Genomic DNA, 15,408 nt, shown 5'->3' with positions numbered 1-15,408 from the left:
TTTTCTATCTTACTGTTGATGTAGACATTCTGGAGATTAGAGCACTTTATTGTATTTCGTCTAGCTTGTGTTCCCGTGAGTTTTCGGGTTTTGGGATAGTGTCGTAGAAGTTTGAGATATTGTGATATATATACCGAGCGGCTTTGTATATATTGTTTCCCTTTTTGGTTATTCTTGGTTTTCCTTTAGTTATATTTCTGCAAGTTTCAATTTTATTTCCGCACTTGTTAGGCTTACCTAGTCATAGATACTAGGTACCATCACGATAGTTCACTGAGGGCGAACTGGGGTCGTGACAAGTTGGTATCAGAGCTCTAGGTTCATAGGATCCACGGAGCACAAGCCGTTTTATTAGAGTCTTGTTGATCGGTACGGAAACGTCTGTACTTATCTACGATAGGCTATGTAACTGTTAGGAAATATTTGTACTTCATTTGATTTCCTTGTCGTGCGATATTTTGACATAACAATTCTAAACTTCTGTCTTCTATTCTCTCACATATGGTGAGGACATGTGCTACTCGATATGATCAGGCACCCGCGCCCCCTACTGCAGCCGTTAGAGGCCGGGGCCGGGGTAGAGGCTGTGGGCATGCACGTGGTGCAGCAAGAGCACATGCGTGAGCTGCTGCTAATGTACCACCAGTAGATCCAGCTACAGTCCAGGCACCTGACACGCCTACTGCCACTACTACTCCAACCCTTCAGGAGACTCTGGCACAGTTCATGAGCATGTATACCACTTTGGCTCAGGCAGGGTTGCTTCCCCTTGCTGCAGCTACATCCCATGCCGGGGGAGGAGTACAGACTCCCGCCGCCCACACTCCTAAGAAGCAAGTGCATGTCGAGCAGGTCCCTAAGATTATTCCTATACCGCCTGCAGTGCCAGCTCAGCCCGAGGACAGGGCAGCTGCTTCTGAGGATGAGCAGTTGAGGGTTGAGAGGTTCAAAAAGTACAAGCCTCCTGTATTTAGTGGTTTAGCATTGGAGGATGCTCTGGGATTTCTTGATAAGTGTTACCACATTCTCCGTACCATGGGTATTTCAGGATCGAGCGGGGTTTCTTTCACTACTTTCCAGCTTCGAGGGGCCGCCTATGATTGGTGGCGCACCTATGAGTTAGACAGTCCAGATGTGGCTGCTTCACTAACTTGGGCTCAGTTTTTGGATCTGTTGTTGAGAGAGTATGTTCCTCAGAGCACCAGAGACGTATGGCGCGCAAAGTTTGAGCATTTGTGCCAGGGTAATATGACTATTTCAAAGAATGTTGTTCGTTACACCAGTTTGGCTAGGCATGTACCAACCTTGGTTGACACTGTTCGCGAGAGGGTTCGCGGGTGTATTGAGGGGCTTATTACCCCTATCAGATCTAGCATGGCTTGTGAGTTGGAGATGGATATTTCTTATCAGCAGGTAGTGAGCATTGCTAGGAGGATTGAGGGTATGCATGCTAGGGAGAAGGAGGAGAGGGAGGCCAAGAGGTCTCGAGAGTCGGGCCATTTCTCTGGTGCCTGTGCCCTAGCTTCAGGACGTCATGGTAAAGGTTATGTGAGTCGCCTCGTTCATTCAGCTCTTCCAGCAGCCAGCAGTGCTCCAGCTCCTCCTAGGCCTCACGGGCCTTATTATGCACCTCCAGTTTCTAGTGCGCCTCCAGCGCGGGGTGCCTTCAGAGGTCAGTCTAGCAGACCTGGCCCGAGCTAGTCATAGCCACCACGTCCTCCCAGGGTTTGTTTTGAGTATGGTGACATCCACCATATGGTGAGGGATTGCCCTAGACTTGGGAGGATTGCACCTCCACAGACTTCTCAACCACAGCGTACCCCGCAGAGTTCTCAAGCTATGATAACATATCTAGTTGCTACCCCACCTGCTCAGCCATCTAGAGGTGGAGGTCCAGGAGGTAGAGGTCATCCTAGAGAGGGAGTCCAGGCTAGATATTATGCTATTCCTGCCCGTACCGAGGTTATTACCTCCGATTCTGTTATCACAGGTATTGTCATGGTTTGTCATAGAGGTGCATCAGTTCTATTTGATCCAGGCTTCACTTATTCTTATATGTCTTCTTATTTTTCTCCGCATTTGGGTGTACCTCGGGATTCTTTGAGTTTCCCTATTTATGTTTCTACTCTTGTGGGAGATTCTCTTGTTATGGATTGCGTTTATCGGTCATGTTTGGTTACTCTTAGTGGTTTTGAGACCAGAGCCGATTTATTGTTACTCAGCGTGGCTGATTTTGATATTATCTTGGGCATGGACTGGTTGTCACCCCATTATGCTATTCTTGATTGTCATGCCAAGACCGTGGCACTGGCTATGCCAGGTGTGTCGCGTGTTGAATGGAGGGGTACCTTAAATTACACCCCAGTAGAGTTATTTCTTTTCTTAAAGCTCAGTGTATAGTTGAGAAGGGGTATGGCGCGTATTTATCTTATGTGAGAGATGCTAGTGTTGATATCCCTTCTATTGACTCAGTCCTATAGTACAGGATTATCCCGATGTGTTTCTAGCTAATCTTCCAGGCATGCCGCCTGATAGAGATATTGATTTTGGCATTGATCTGTTGCCGGGCACTCAGCCTATTTCTATTCCTCCGTATCGTATAGCTCCACCTGAATTGAAGGAGTTGAAGGATCAGTTACAGGAATTGCTTGATAAGGGTTTTATTCGGCCCAGTGTATCGCCTTGGGGTGCTCCTGTCTTGTTTGTGAAGAAAAAGGATAGTTCTATCCGTATGTGTATTGATTATCGCCAGTTGAACAAAGTTACGATGAAGAACCGTTATCCTTTACCTCGTATTGAAGATCTCTTTGACCAGATTCAAGGTGCACGGGTGTTTTCTAAGATTGATCTCACAAGTCATGAGCAAGTCTAGTAGAGTCTTGCGATCGGTACAGAGATGTATGTACTTATCTTCGAGAAGCTATAGGGGTGTAAAAGCACTTCCCTTCTTGTTTCCTCATCGTGCTATTTGATTCCTTTGAAGCTTATACCTTCATTTCCTTCATACTCAATCTTATGCAACGTGGAGCACTTGTTATCAATTGGGCATTAAGGAGTTGCAGTGATCTTGGAGACGTGGTGCAGGATGTTTCTCCATGTATATTCAGGCAGGCTATTATTGTCACCTTAAAGAAGGGTGGAATTAGTTAGTATTTTTGATAAGTTAATTTAGTTTATAACTTAATTTAGAATTTTAGTTTTATTAATTAGAAAGTAAAAGAAAATAGAGCAAAAAATATAAAGAAAATCGGAATTGGGCCTCTTCTTCAATTTCAAACCACAGGCCCAAAGATACCCAACGTTCCCCATGACCCAGTCCATTTCAACCCGGTTCGACCCGGTCCGCCCCATAACCCCAAATGACCTAACCCCTCCTAATATTCATTTCATTTCCTAAACCTAAACCAAAAAACCATCCCCCCCTCTCTTTCTCTCATATCTTCATCTTCCTCATCTCACACCCCTTCCAACGCCAACGAACCTCCCCGTCCGCCATTGACGAGCTCATCGAGCTCGCATGGCTGCCCCGTCTTCAGCTTCTTCGTCCCAAGCTTCATCTTCATCGACGAACAACATCCGCCATTGACGAGCTCGTCAAGTTCCTATGGCTGTTGCGTCTGCTGCTCCCCGTCGCTCGTCGACCAACCACGACAGCCATCGACGACCTCACATCCAAAACAACCAACGTCCATGGCTGCTTCACCACTGTCGCATCCAGCAGCTCGACTAGATCCACGTCAAACGACCATGGCTGCCTCTCCATCGTCTTCAACCACTGTCACGTCCAGCACTGTTGCTCCTGCTACGTCCGTCAAATGACCATGGATGTGTGTGGTTGCTCCTGCTATGTCCGTCGACCTCCCATGTCCGTCGCTACTGTTGCCTTCTGCTACGTCCATCCATGGACGACCACCAAAGCTGCCCTCCGTCGAGCATGCTCAGCAGTAGCAGCTGTTACTGCTTCACCGCCTCTTCGCCACCACTGCTTCATCTTCAAACGACACCAAACGACCATCTTCTTCGATCGTCCGTTCGTGGTCGTCTTCGGCGTCAAGATATTTTGGTGCGATAATTGTTTCCGGGAAGATTTGTTTTCATTCGAGTTCATCGTCGTTCCGATCCGGTTAGTTGGTTTATCCAATTCGTGTTTATCGTTTTTTATTTTCTTCAGTTTGTTTCATTTTTCTTGTTTATTTTTTAGGTAGAAATTGTTAGTTTAATTATAATGTTGATTAGATTTAAGTTGAAGTTCAATTAATTATTTCTTCAGTTTGTTCTTATTAATTTAAAAGGATTTAGTTTTTAATATAGAATTATGTTAGTTTGATGACTGGAATCCTTCGTCTTGACTGTAATATTGTTAGATTTAGTTTGAATTTGTTGATTGAATTTGTTTAGGAATTGGTTATATTTGCTATATTTTTGTTAGAATTGATTAGGTGAATTGGTTATAGCTGACGGGGTAGATTGGTAAATTGCAGTATTTTCAGGGGTAAAATGGTAATTTTAGTAAGGTTGGAGGGGTATTTTTGGAATTAAAAATCTGAACAATTATTTATTTTGAGTGCTCTGTCCATTAAGATTAAATAATATTAAAATAGTACATGGTGGGGGACAAGACATAATGTAGTGGGGAATAATATAATTGTTTAAGTTAGTGGGGGACAAGACATAATGGAGTGGGGATAATGCATTTATTTAATATAGTGTGGGACAAGACATAAGTTAGTGTGGAGGTGATATATTTGTTTAATATAGTGGGGGACAAGACACAAAATAGTGGGGAATAATTCATTTGTTTAAGGTAGTGGGGAACAAAGCATTTAAGGTAGTGGGAAACAAAGTATGCAATCATGGGAATATTTCGGGTTAGTGGTTCAAGACAAGAGTCTTGGTTATAAATAGAGTCATTTTTACACATTGTGGGAGACTTGGAGAATAGAAAGGGAGACTTTGAAGAAGATAGAAAAAAAAGTTGAGAGAGTTGACTGAATTTTGAGAAATCAGAATTTGAGAGCAAAAGAGAAAAACAAGTTGAACTTTTACTTGAATAATTTCCGTTTGCCTTTCCTTGAGTGTTATTCAAAATCAGTAAACTACTGCATCTTGTATCTGTCTCTCTTCTGCTTTGACTACGATTGCATTCCGGTACTGCTGGTTTTTCAATCTGTTGCTGGGTTATTCTACTGGTCGTTACTGGTTTTGCTGTGTTGCTGAACCTGTTGTTGCTGTGTATTTACACTACTGCTGCTTCTACTGATCTTCATCTTCTTTCCTTGCTTTCCAAATACCAGGTACACAAACTGATACACTGGTACATCTTGTAAGCTACTCGAAGCATGAATGCAAAAAAAATGGGAAAGATTTGAAGTTGTAGTTTAATGTAGTCTTTTCTTTCTTTTACTGTCTGTATTTAGAACATTCTATGCGCTGCCCATGTAAACTCTTTAAACGACTCACTTTCGAAACTCAACTTTAATAACTCCCTTTGCATTTTTGATATTTCTAATCTCTGAAAGAGCATTTAACTCATCGGGGAGTAAAAATAGATAAAAAATGAGTTTGTGAAAGTTTGGTTTTGACGTGTTAAAGTTTACTGTTCAATCAAACTTTTTCTGGGCCTACTGCACATAACTTTCTGCTCAACTTGTCTCTACTGGTGAGCATGTAAATAAATTAGAATTCTTTTTCTTTCATTATAGAGACAAACGAAATAGAAAAACATAGTCACTATAGGTCGATCCTTTTAAAACAAAAATGAGGCATGCCTTGTCAAACAAAAATGCAAATTGCGGGGCCCTCAATAATTGGCCATAATAAAATACTTAGAATTTGGGATGGGCCGTTTAGCGAATTATTACGGCCTTCCTCAAAGATAATAACGCGTTAGACTTTTAGGCGCGATTTTAATCAATTTACATTATTAAATTCGGGTGCGCATTTATGTGACCTAAATCCAAATCTCAACAGTGTCGGAATGTATCAACAACCACGGGTGCATTGATTGCGATGTGGTTCGAAGATCCAATTCCACGACGTTGCAATTCTATAAAAATAATAATAAAAGCGGTTTAAACTTAATAAAATCACACAAGTCATAACATGTATTAAAATCAGATATTTAGCCATTATAACAATTTAAGTGACCGTGCTAGAACCACGGGATTCGGGGGTGCCTAACACCTTCCCTCGGGCCAACAGAATTCCTTACTTAGAATTTCTGGTTCGCAGACTTCATTGGAAAGTCAAAAGTTTCCTCGATTCGGGATTCAAGATAAACCGGTGACTTGGGACACCAAAAACCAAATCTTTCCCAAGTGGCGACTCTGAATTAAATAAATAATCCCATTTCAAATATTGTCACTTAAATTGGAAAAACTCCCTCACGCATTTATCCTTCGGGGTAGGCGCGCAAAAAGGAGGTGTGACAGCTCGCATGCCCGTGAGTCTTATACTATGATTAATGTGACTCTGTTTCGTATTGTTCATGCTTTATATGATGATTTCTATTGTTGAACAAGGCTTGTGGAAGTATTATTGGTAATTGAACATTGTAGAGCGTTGTCTCAAGTTGAGAATTGAGTTGTGAAGTAAATGTGGATAAGAGAAGAGGTTTATGATATTGTCTCCCTTGCCGGGATGTTATACTTTTGATATTATCTCCCTTGCCGGGATGTCATTACTCATGATATTGTTTCCCTTGACGAGATATTGTTGTTATCCTATTGTTCCCTTGCCGGGATTTTATTGTAATATTATTGATTCCCTTGCCCAAATTACTTTGTGATTGTTGCTTGGGTGAGGAAGAGTGTAAACCACGAAGGGTGATACCGTGTATGATTTTGAGAGTGTTAATGCATGAAGGGTGATGTCATGCCAATATTGTGAGATAAAAGAATGAAAGGTGATGCCGTGTCGCACGATGTACAATGTCGTGCCATGATATGAGTGATAATGCACGAAGGATAATTCAGTGCCATGATTATGTGAGGTACAAGCACGAAGGGTGATGTCGTGCCGATTATATTGATTCTTATGGTGAGGACGAGAATAAAAGCACGAAGGTTGATGATGTGCACTTGTCTTTGATTTCTGATTCTTGCTAATAATTGAATAATGGTGTTCTTTACATTTATCTGTTGGTTTTCTGTTGTTACTTGTTGTTCCCCGCAACATGTTTCCCCTTCTTATCCTTAACTGTAAATTTCTTCCTTTATTTTTCCGTTGTATATGATTTAACTACACAGGTTTATTTGGTAGTCTTGTCCTAGCCTCGTCACTATTTCATGGAGGTTAGGCTAGGCATTTACCAGCACATGGGGTCAGTTATGCTGATACTACACTCTGCACTGTGTGCAGATTCCGGTGCTGTAGCTTTTGGACCATAGTGAGGTTGCTGCCTTCAGTCCATCAGGCAACCCAAGGTAGTCCTACAGGTGTCTGCTGGCCTTGGCGTCCCCTTCCTATCTAGTTTTTCTTCTGTTCTTTACTATTTCAGAGACAGACATGTATCTATTTTGTTCGGACCCTATTTGTAGTATTCTTAGATAGTCTGTGAAATTGTGACACCAGTTCTGGGTAGCTTATGTTATGAATTGGTATCGGTATTTTTATTAAATTGTAACATTTCATTCTTCTGCTTCATTATTTTCGTTGTTTATATATTGTTAATTCACAAATATTGAAGGATTAAAATTGGAAAAGGTAAAATATTTGGAATGATTGGCTTGCCTAGCTTTCACTATTAGGCACTTTCACTACTCCCGAGGGTGAAAAATCCGGGTCGTGACAAAAAATCCAGTCAGCTTTTTCAACTTAGGCTTCCAACCTTGGGGCTAAGTTTTCCATATCATTTTAAAACATCCCCGGAACTAAACCAACCATCTAGAAAGTCATATAACAACAAACAAACATGGAATAAGCAATAAATGGGAAACCGGGATATAATATTCAAAATAACCGTATGGGTCATTACATTAAACACGTTTAATTTGTTTTCTCCTGCTTCCCTCTAATCTCAAACCAAACGTAGAAATATACTCCATATGTGTGCTTCTCTTACCTCTTTATACTTCCCTTTCTTTTTGTTTTCCTTTTCTTCATGTCTCCCATCCCTCCTTTTCTGAAAAAACTTTGAGCATTTAATTTTGGTCACAAATATATTTAAATTTTCTAAATACAATCTATTCAAATTATGGGTTGTGAAATATGACACGGAACAAAATAAGAGCAACACATTTGAGCTAGTCTTTCTATTTGGACTGTATAAAAAGAGATATGAGTACGAACAATTTCTGCAACCTAATTTTAATAATCAAGAGGTGCTTTAAGCTCTACAAAAAGAAATTCTCAAACAACATTTAGGGTTTCGAAAAAGGTCACAGAATCGATGAAATTTACCTTCTTTGACCTTCTTTTTGACGTGATTTTCTCGGGCTTCTTGCACGTATCCCATTACTAAGACTTTCTTTCTAAGCAATATTGTTGTTTGTCTCACTTTAGTCTTAAAGCTTCAGGACTCAACCAATTAGTCACTACATAAGCCCTAAGCACTTCAATGGTTAGGTTTGTTTTTTTATTATTGAAATTGGCAATTTAGTTGCAAATTGCAATTCCATGTTTCTTTTATTTTATATTCGCACACAAAGAACTTAATAAGTAAATTTTTATATAACACTATTATAATTGAAATGGATAAATAATTTATATTGCAACTTCATTTAGGGAAGGGAGCAAAAAATAATGGCTTTTTTCTCTCTTTGAAAAACTCAACGGATACTTAGTCTAGCGCTTTTTCTCCACGCTCCACCCTCATGTACCTGTCGGACGGCGCCCTTCCGGCACGTCTAGATGGCAAAATACTCCCCCTAACCCCTTAAGGGAATCAAAGAAAAACAATCGAAGTAAAGCACATTTATGCCACCAAAATTGCTATAACCTCTGGTATTACTTCACCCGTTCATCGGCACAATCGAGAATCTGTGAGCCATATGCAAAACCCACAATGGAATGTCTCCTATTCAAGGCATCAGAATACTATAGAATTATGGCAGCAGAGTGCATGCTTACTATAGACGGCAGATTCTTAAAATCTAGACCCCAAATTGATTGCTTAAGGTCGAAATTCAAAGAACCGATCTCAATCAAAGGCTGAGTCAAAATTGGAGTCTACGACACCTATAATGTGTTCCTGGATTTCACCAATGAGGATGGCTTTAAAACGGTCACTAGGCGGGTTATTGATATTGAAGGGTAGCAAATGTGGCTTCAAAAATGGTGTCACGGCCCAATTTCTCCTATAGGTCGTGATGGCTCCCAACACTACCGCTTGGCAAGCCAACAGTGAACTAACCACATAATTTTTTTTCTATTTTAGTATTTTCAAAATAGATGGTTTTTCATTTAATGCATAGATAAGAGATAAAGACTTAATAAGGTGAGAGAATACAATTTTTTTATGATATAAAAAAATAACCCAAGACCATCTAGCATAATTTTCAGGACCTGGTGTCACAAGTGTATGAGCTACTAGTAGAATATATAAAAGAATACTACACTACTATTTGAAGTGAAATAGACAGAATGCAAGCAAAAGAAAGATTTCGGCTACTGCAGAATGGGCTTTGATGGAAGCTCACCGTAGAGTCTCGTGAAAAATCAAGGATGCACGCTGGACTGAGGTCCAGATGCACCTACCTCAGATCCTGCACATTTAGGGGTCGTTTGGTAGGGCGTATAAGAATAATGTTAAATAAGGAGCATTAGTAATGCAGGGGTTAGTAATGCATGGGTTAGTAATGCAAGCATTAGTTATACAGAGATTATTTCTTATGCATTGTTTGGTGTGGTGTATTAAAAATTAAAATGCATTGCATAATTTTTAAGAAATTTAATTGTTTACAAAAATGTCGTCCATATTCTTTAACTTAAGGGACTTTAAGGATAATTTTATCTTTAACCATGCTAATGTATGCATTAATAGCCTCTGTATAGCTAATGTCATGGTTTTCTATGCATTAGCTATACATAGGATAATACCAAATAGAGTGTATAACTAATGCTTGTATTAGTTATACATAGGTTGAAAAGGTGTACCAAACAAAGAATTACTAATACACAAAGCTAATGCATGCATTATTTTCTCTAACACACTCTACCAAACGACCTCTTAGTGCAGAAGTGTAGCGTGAGTACATAAACAACATATACCCAGTAAGTATCCAGTCTAACCTCGAAGAAGTAGTGATGAGGGGTCGACTTTGACACTTACTATGGGTTAACAATAAAACATTAAAATTATAATTAAGCATGGATTACATAAATATAGTTGAAAACTCAATAACATGAAATAATAAAAAATTCTTTCGCTAATAGTAAATCCCAAATTAATTTCAATCATTTAACAAATTAATCTCCCAAGCCAATGAAGCAATATCAATTAAAATTGGGCTCCAAGAATTTATCACGCATGAATTATGCCAAGGTCGTATGGCCCGATCCAACATACAAGTATATAAAGTATGCACTGTTGAGGATCGAATGACACGAACCATAGATGCATCTATCTTCTATCGAGGTGTTCTATTCGCTCCACGGGAAGAGAAAATACTTTATAAATAGCCGATTCAAGATTTATTAAGAGGCTAATGTTCTAAGAAACACCAATTCTCAATAACAGTCAAGTGACTCATCCAAAACTCAAGTAAATAAAATTTAACCATTTACAATTCCTTTATCAAGTTTCAATATGATTTAAACAATTAAATTAACAAGTAGGGTTGCAAACATAGCATGTATAATATGGTCTGGGTCCTAGACTACTCGGACATAAGCATAATTAGTAGCTATATACGGACTCTCATCACCTCGTGCATACGTAGTCCCCACAAATAGAAGCACATACTAAATCAATTCACCTACGGGGTTAATTCGTTCTTACAAGGTTAGAAAAGAGACTTACCTTGTCTCAAAGCTTACTTTTCGGTCCAAAATTGTGCTTTAAACCCCCAACTTGGTGCCAAACGACTCGAAACTAATCAAATGTTATATAAAATAGTTAATACATGTTCAAAGTTCATACCCTAACTATTAAAGTGATTTCCCAGCCAAGTAAGACACATCACGGACCTTTCTGTCAGCATAACTCTTCTATCTCGATTACGCCATGCGAAGTCGCTCCCGAATCAATTTCACCTTGTCCAATGCATCCTGAACCAAGTCTGTACCCAAAAGCCTAGCCTCACCAGGCTCACACCAACCCACTAGAGATCTACATTGCCTCCTATATAAAGTCTCATATAAAGCCATCTGAATACTCTACTAATAGCTGTTATTGTAAAAAAACTCCACGAGGGCAGAAACTGGTCCTATGAACACCCAAAATTAATGACACAAGCGCGTAACATGTCCTCCAACATCTAGATAGTGTGCTCAGACTGTCCGTCCGTCTGAGGGTGGAATGTTGTGCTCAACTCAACTAGAGTGCCTAACTCTCACTGCACGGCTCTCCAAAACTGTGATGTAAACTATGTGCCTCTATCTGAAATGATGGAAACTGGCACCCCATGAAGGCAAACAATCTCTTTGATGTAAATATTAGCCATCCGCTTTGAAGAATAGGTAGTACTCACAAGAATGAAGTGCGCAGACTTTGGTAGTTGATCGACAATCACCCAAATGGCATCAAACTTCCTCAAAGTCCGTGGGAGCCCAACTACGAAATTCACGGTGATCCGCATCTATTTCCACTCTGGAATCTCTATCTTTTGAAGCAAGCCACCCGGTCTCTGAAGCTCATATTTCACCTGCTGATAGTTGAGGCACCGAGCTACAAACCCAACTATTTCTTTCTTCATCCTCCTCTACCAATAGTGCTATCTCAAATCCTGATACATCTTCATGGCACCCAGATGGATGGAATACTATGAGTTGTGGGCCTCCTCAAGAATCAACTCCCGTAGCCCATCCACATTGTGGGCGCACATATCCGGCCCAGCATCACCAATAGTCACATCCCTAGCATCACTATGCCTAACCCTGTCCTTGAGGACAAGCGAATGAGGATCATCATATTGGTGCTCTCTGATGCGATTGAATAAGGAAGATCGAGAAACCACACAAGCTAGGACCCGACTGGGCTCCGAAATATCCAATCTCACAAACAGATTGGCCAAGTCCTGAACATTAACTACAAGGGGTTTTTCACCAACAGGAAAGAATGAAAGACTACCCATACTCACTGTCTTTCTACTCAAGGCATTGACCATCACATTGGCCTTTCCCGGATGGTACAAAATGGTAATATCATAGTCCTTTAGCAGCTCCAACCATCTCTGCGGCCTCAAATTGAGATCCTTCTACTTAAACAAGTGTTGAATGCTACGATGATCAGTAAACACCTCACAACACACATCATAGAGATATTACCTCCAAATCTTCAATGCGTGAACAATGGCAGCCAACTCCAAATCATGAACAGGGTAGTTCTTCTCATGGGGCTTCAACTGACGCGAAGCATAAGCAATCACTCTACCCTCCTGCATCAAAACACACCTAATGTCGATCCGAGAAGCATCACAATATACGGTATAAGAACCAGAAGTTGATGGTAGAACTAATACTGGAGCTGTGGTCAAGGCAGTCTTGAGCTTCTAAAAGCTCGCCTCACACTCATCCGACCACCTGAAAGGAGCACCCTTAGGGTCAATTTGGTCAAGGGCGATGCAATAGATGAGAAACCCTGAACAAACCGACGGTAATAACCAGCCAAACCAAGAAAACTCTGAATCTTTATGGCTGAGGACGGTCTGGGCCAACTATAAACTGCCTCTATCTTCTTCGGATAAACCTAAATACCCTCACTGGACACCACGTTTCCCAAGAATGCTACTGAACTGAGCCAAAACTCACACTTTGAGAACTTGGCATAAAGCTTCTCCTCCATTAGCCGCTGCAATACAACAATCAAATGCTCGGCGTGCTCTTCCTGGCTACGAGAATACACCAGGATATCATCAATGAACACAATAACGAACGAGCTAAGATAAGGCCGAAACAAGCTATTCATCAAATGCATGAACGTTGTTGGGGCATTGGTCAGTCTAAAAGACATCACGAGGAACTCATAATGGCCATAACGGGCCCTGAAAGTTGTCTTAAGAATGTCCGAGTCCCTAATCTTCAACTGGTGATATCCTGTCCTCAAATCAATCTTGGAGAACACCCTCGCTCCTTAAAACTGGTCAAATAAATCATCAATACAAGGCAAAAGATACTTGTTCTGGATTGTGACATTATTCAATTACCTGTAATCAATGCACATTCTCATAGTGTCATCCCTATTCTTCACAAATAGAACTGGTGCACCCCAAGGTGACACACTAGGCTTAATAAACTATAACAACCCGACCGGTTGTTTCATGAGTTGCCGCTTTGTTTCCCTTATTTCTACTTCTTATTGTCTTGTTCAGCCATATTATATGTTATCAGGTTGGTTGGATTGGGTTCAGAGAGGTTTTGGTAAGGTTTGAGATACTTAGTCTCTTTTGAGTAAGCTTAAGATGGAAAAGTCAACCGAATGTTGACTTATGTGAAAAGGGCTCAGATGTGGATTACGATGGTTTGGATAGCTTTGGGAGGTGATTTTGGACTTAGGAGCATGATCGGAATGTGTTTTAAAGGTCCGGAGTAGATTTAGACTTGAATTGGCGAAATTGAAATTTTGGAGTTTTCCGGTTAATGGGTGAGATTTTGATTCAGGGGTCGGAACGGAATTCTGAAAGTTGGATTAGGTCCATTGTGTCATTCATGATGTGTGTGCAAAATTTCAGGTCATTCAGACGAGGTTTGGTAGACTTTTTGATCAAGAGCGGAATTTGGAAGATTTTGGAACCTTAGGCTTGAATTCGATGTTATTTGGTTGATTCGATGTTGTTTGAGGTGTTTTGAAGATTGGTATACGTTTTATAGTGGAATGTGACTTGTTTGTGCTTTTGTTTGAGGTGCTGGGTGCCTCGGGGTGATTTCGGATGGTTGACAGAAAGTTAGGGTTGGAGAGTTGTAACCGAAGCTGCTGAAGTTTGTCATAACCGCACCTGCGGCTTGGGGACCACAGGTGCAAGCTCGAAGAAGTTCCCAGAGGGTCGCAAATGTGGAAATGTCCATGGGGAGCTGGAACCACAGAAGCGGCTGATTGAGCGCACCTGTGGTAGCGCAGGTGCTGGTACTTTATCGCAGGTGCGGAACTGGGCATTTAAGTGATTTACGCAGAAGCGCACCTAAGACCGCAGGTTCGGGCATTGTACTGCAGGAGCGGTTTAGCTGGGGAAAAACTTATAAATTTTACCCTTCACGATTTTGAGTGGGTTTTCACCATATTTGATTCGGGAAGAAGCTTTGGGGAGCTAATAGAAGGGAGAATTTAAGAGGGTTTCTTATAGGTAAGGTCCTTGGTCCCTAAACTCATTTTTATGATGATATTTAAGGTTATAAGCTTGAAATCTATGGGAAAATCAGTAGCAAAATTGGGTTTTAGGGCTTGGAAATTGGAGATCTAAAATTAGGGATTTTAGGGGTCATTTATGGACGGATTTTGGTACTTTTGATATGAATGAACTCGTGGGGGAATAAGGATTCCATTGATGTAAATTTTTTGGATTTCAATACATGGGCCCGAGGTCGGGTTTGGTAAATTTTCGGATTTGTGTTTGATGTGCCGAAGAATTTTGGCATTATCTAGTTTTAAATGCAATTATCTTCTATACTTATGTAATTTTAATGTTTTTGCAGTGTATGAGGTATAAGGACCTAAGAACATGGAAATGAAATCAAAAAGCCGAAAAAGGTCAAGAAAAGAGCAAAATGCGATCGCATAGGTGAAGATGCGGGCCGCAAATCCAACATGCGGACCACATAATACTCAAAGAAATCGCAGAGTCCAACAATTTGCTGGCCAAAGTCAGGTGCAAGAAATGCGGTCCATTATGCGACCCCATAACAGGTTTACGGGCCGCATAATGGATCGCAAACTCGTTGGATAAGTTGCTGAAGCCGGAAAATGCGGTGCAAATTGCGATCGCAAATCAACAATGCGGACCGCGTAACTAAATGTGACAAAGGCCTGGAAACTAGGGTTTGAAGATTCGATGGACTTGAAGAGAATGCGGACCGCATGTCTGTTATGCGATAGATATCCGGTCGCATAATTGACCTGTAAGGGTGTTTTTGTCCGAAATTTATCCCGAGTTTTGATCCACTATAAATAGATTTATTGGGGTTTTGTAAGGGCTTCTTGTCTGGTTTTTGAGCTACATTCCAAGTCTTTAATATTTCTCTCTTTTGGAAGCTTTTGAATGAAGAATCTTACACTTTGTAAGCTTTATGGCATTCAATATTCTCATCTTTTTGTAT

This window comes from Nicotiana tabacum, chromosome 3, assembly GCF_000715075.1.
Source record: "Nicotiana tabacum cultivar K326 chromosome 3, ASM71507v2, whole genome shotgun sequence".
Classification (NCBI taxonomy): domain Eukaryota; kingdom Viridiplantae; phylum Streptophyta; class Magnoliopsida; order Solanales; family Solanaceae; genus Nicotiana; species Nicotiana tabacum.
Note: the sequence above shows the minus strand (reverse complement) of the source record.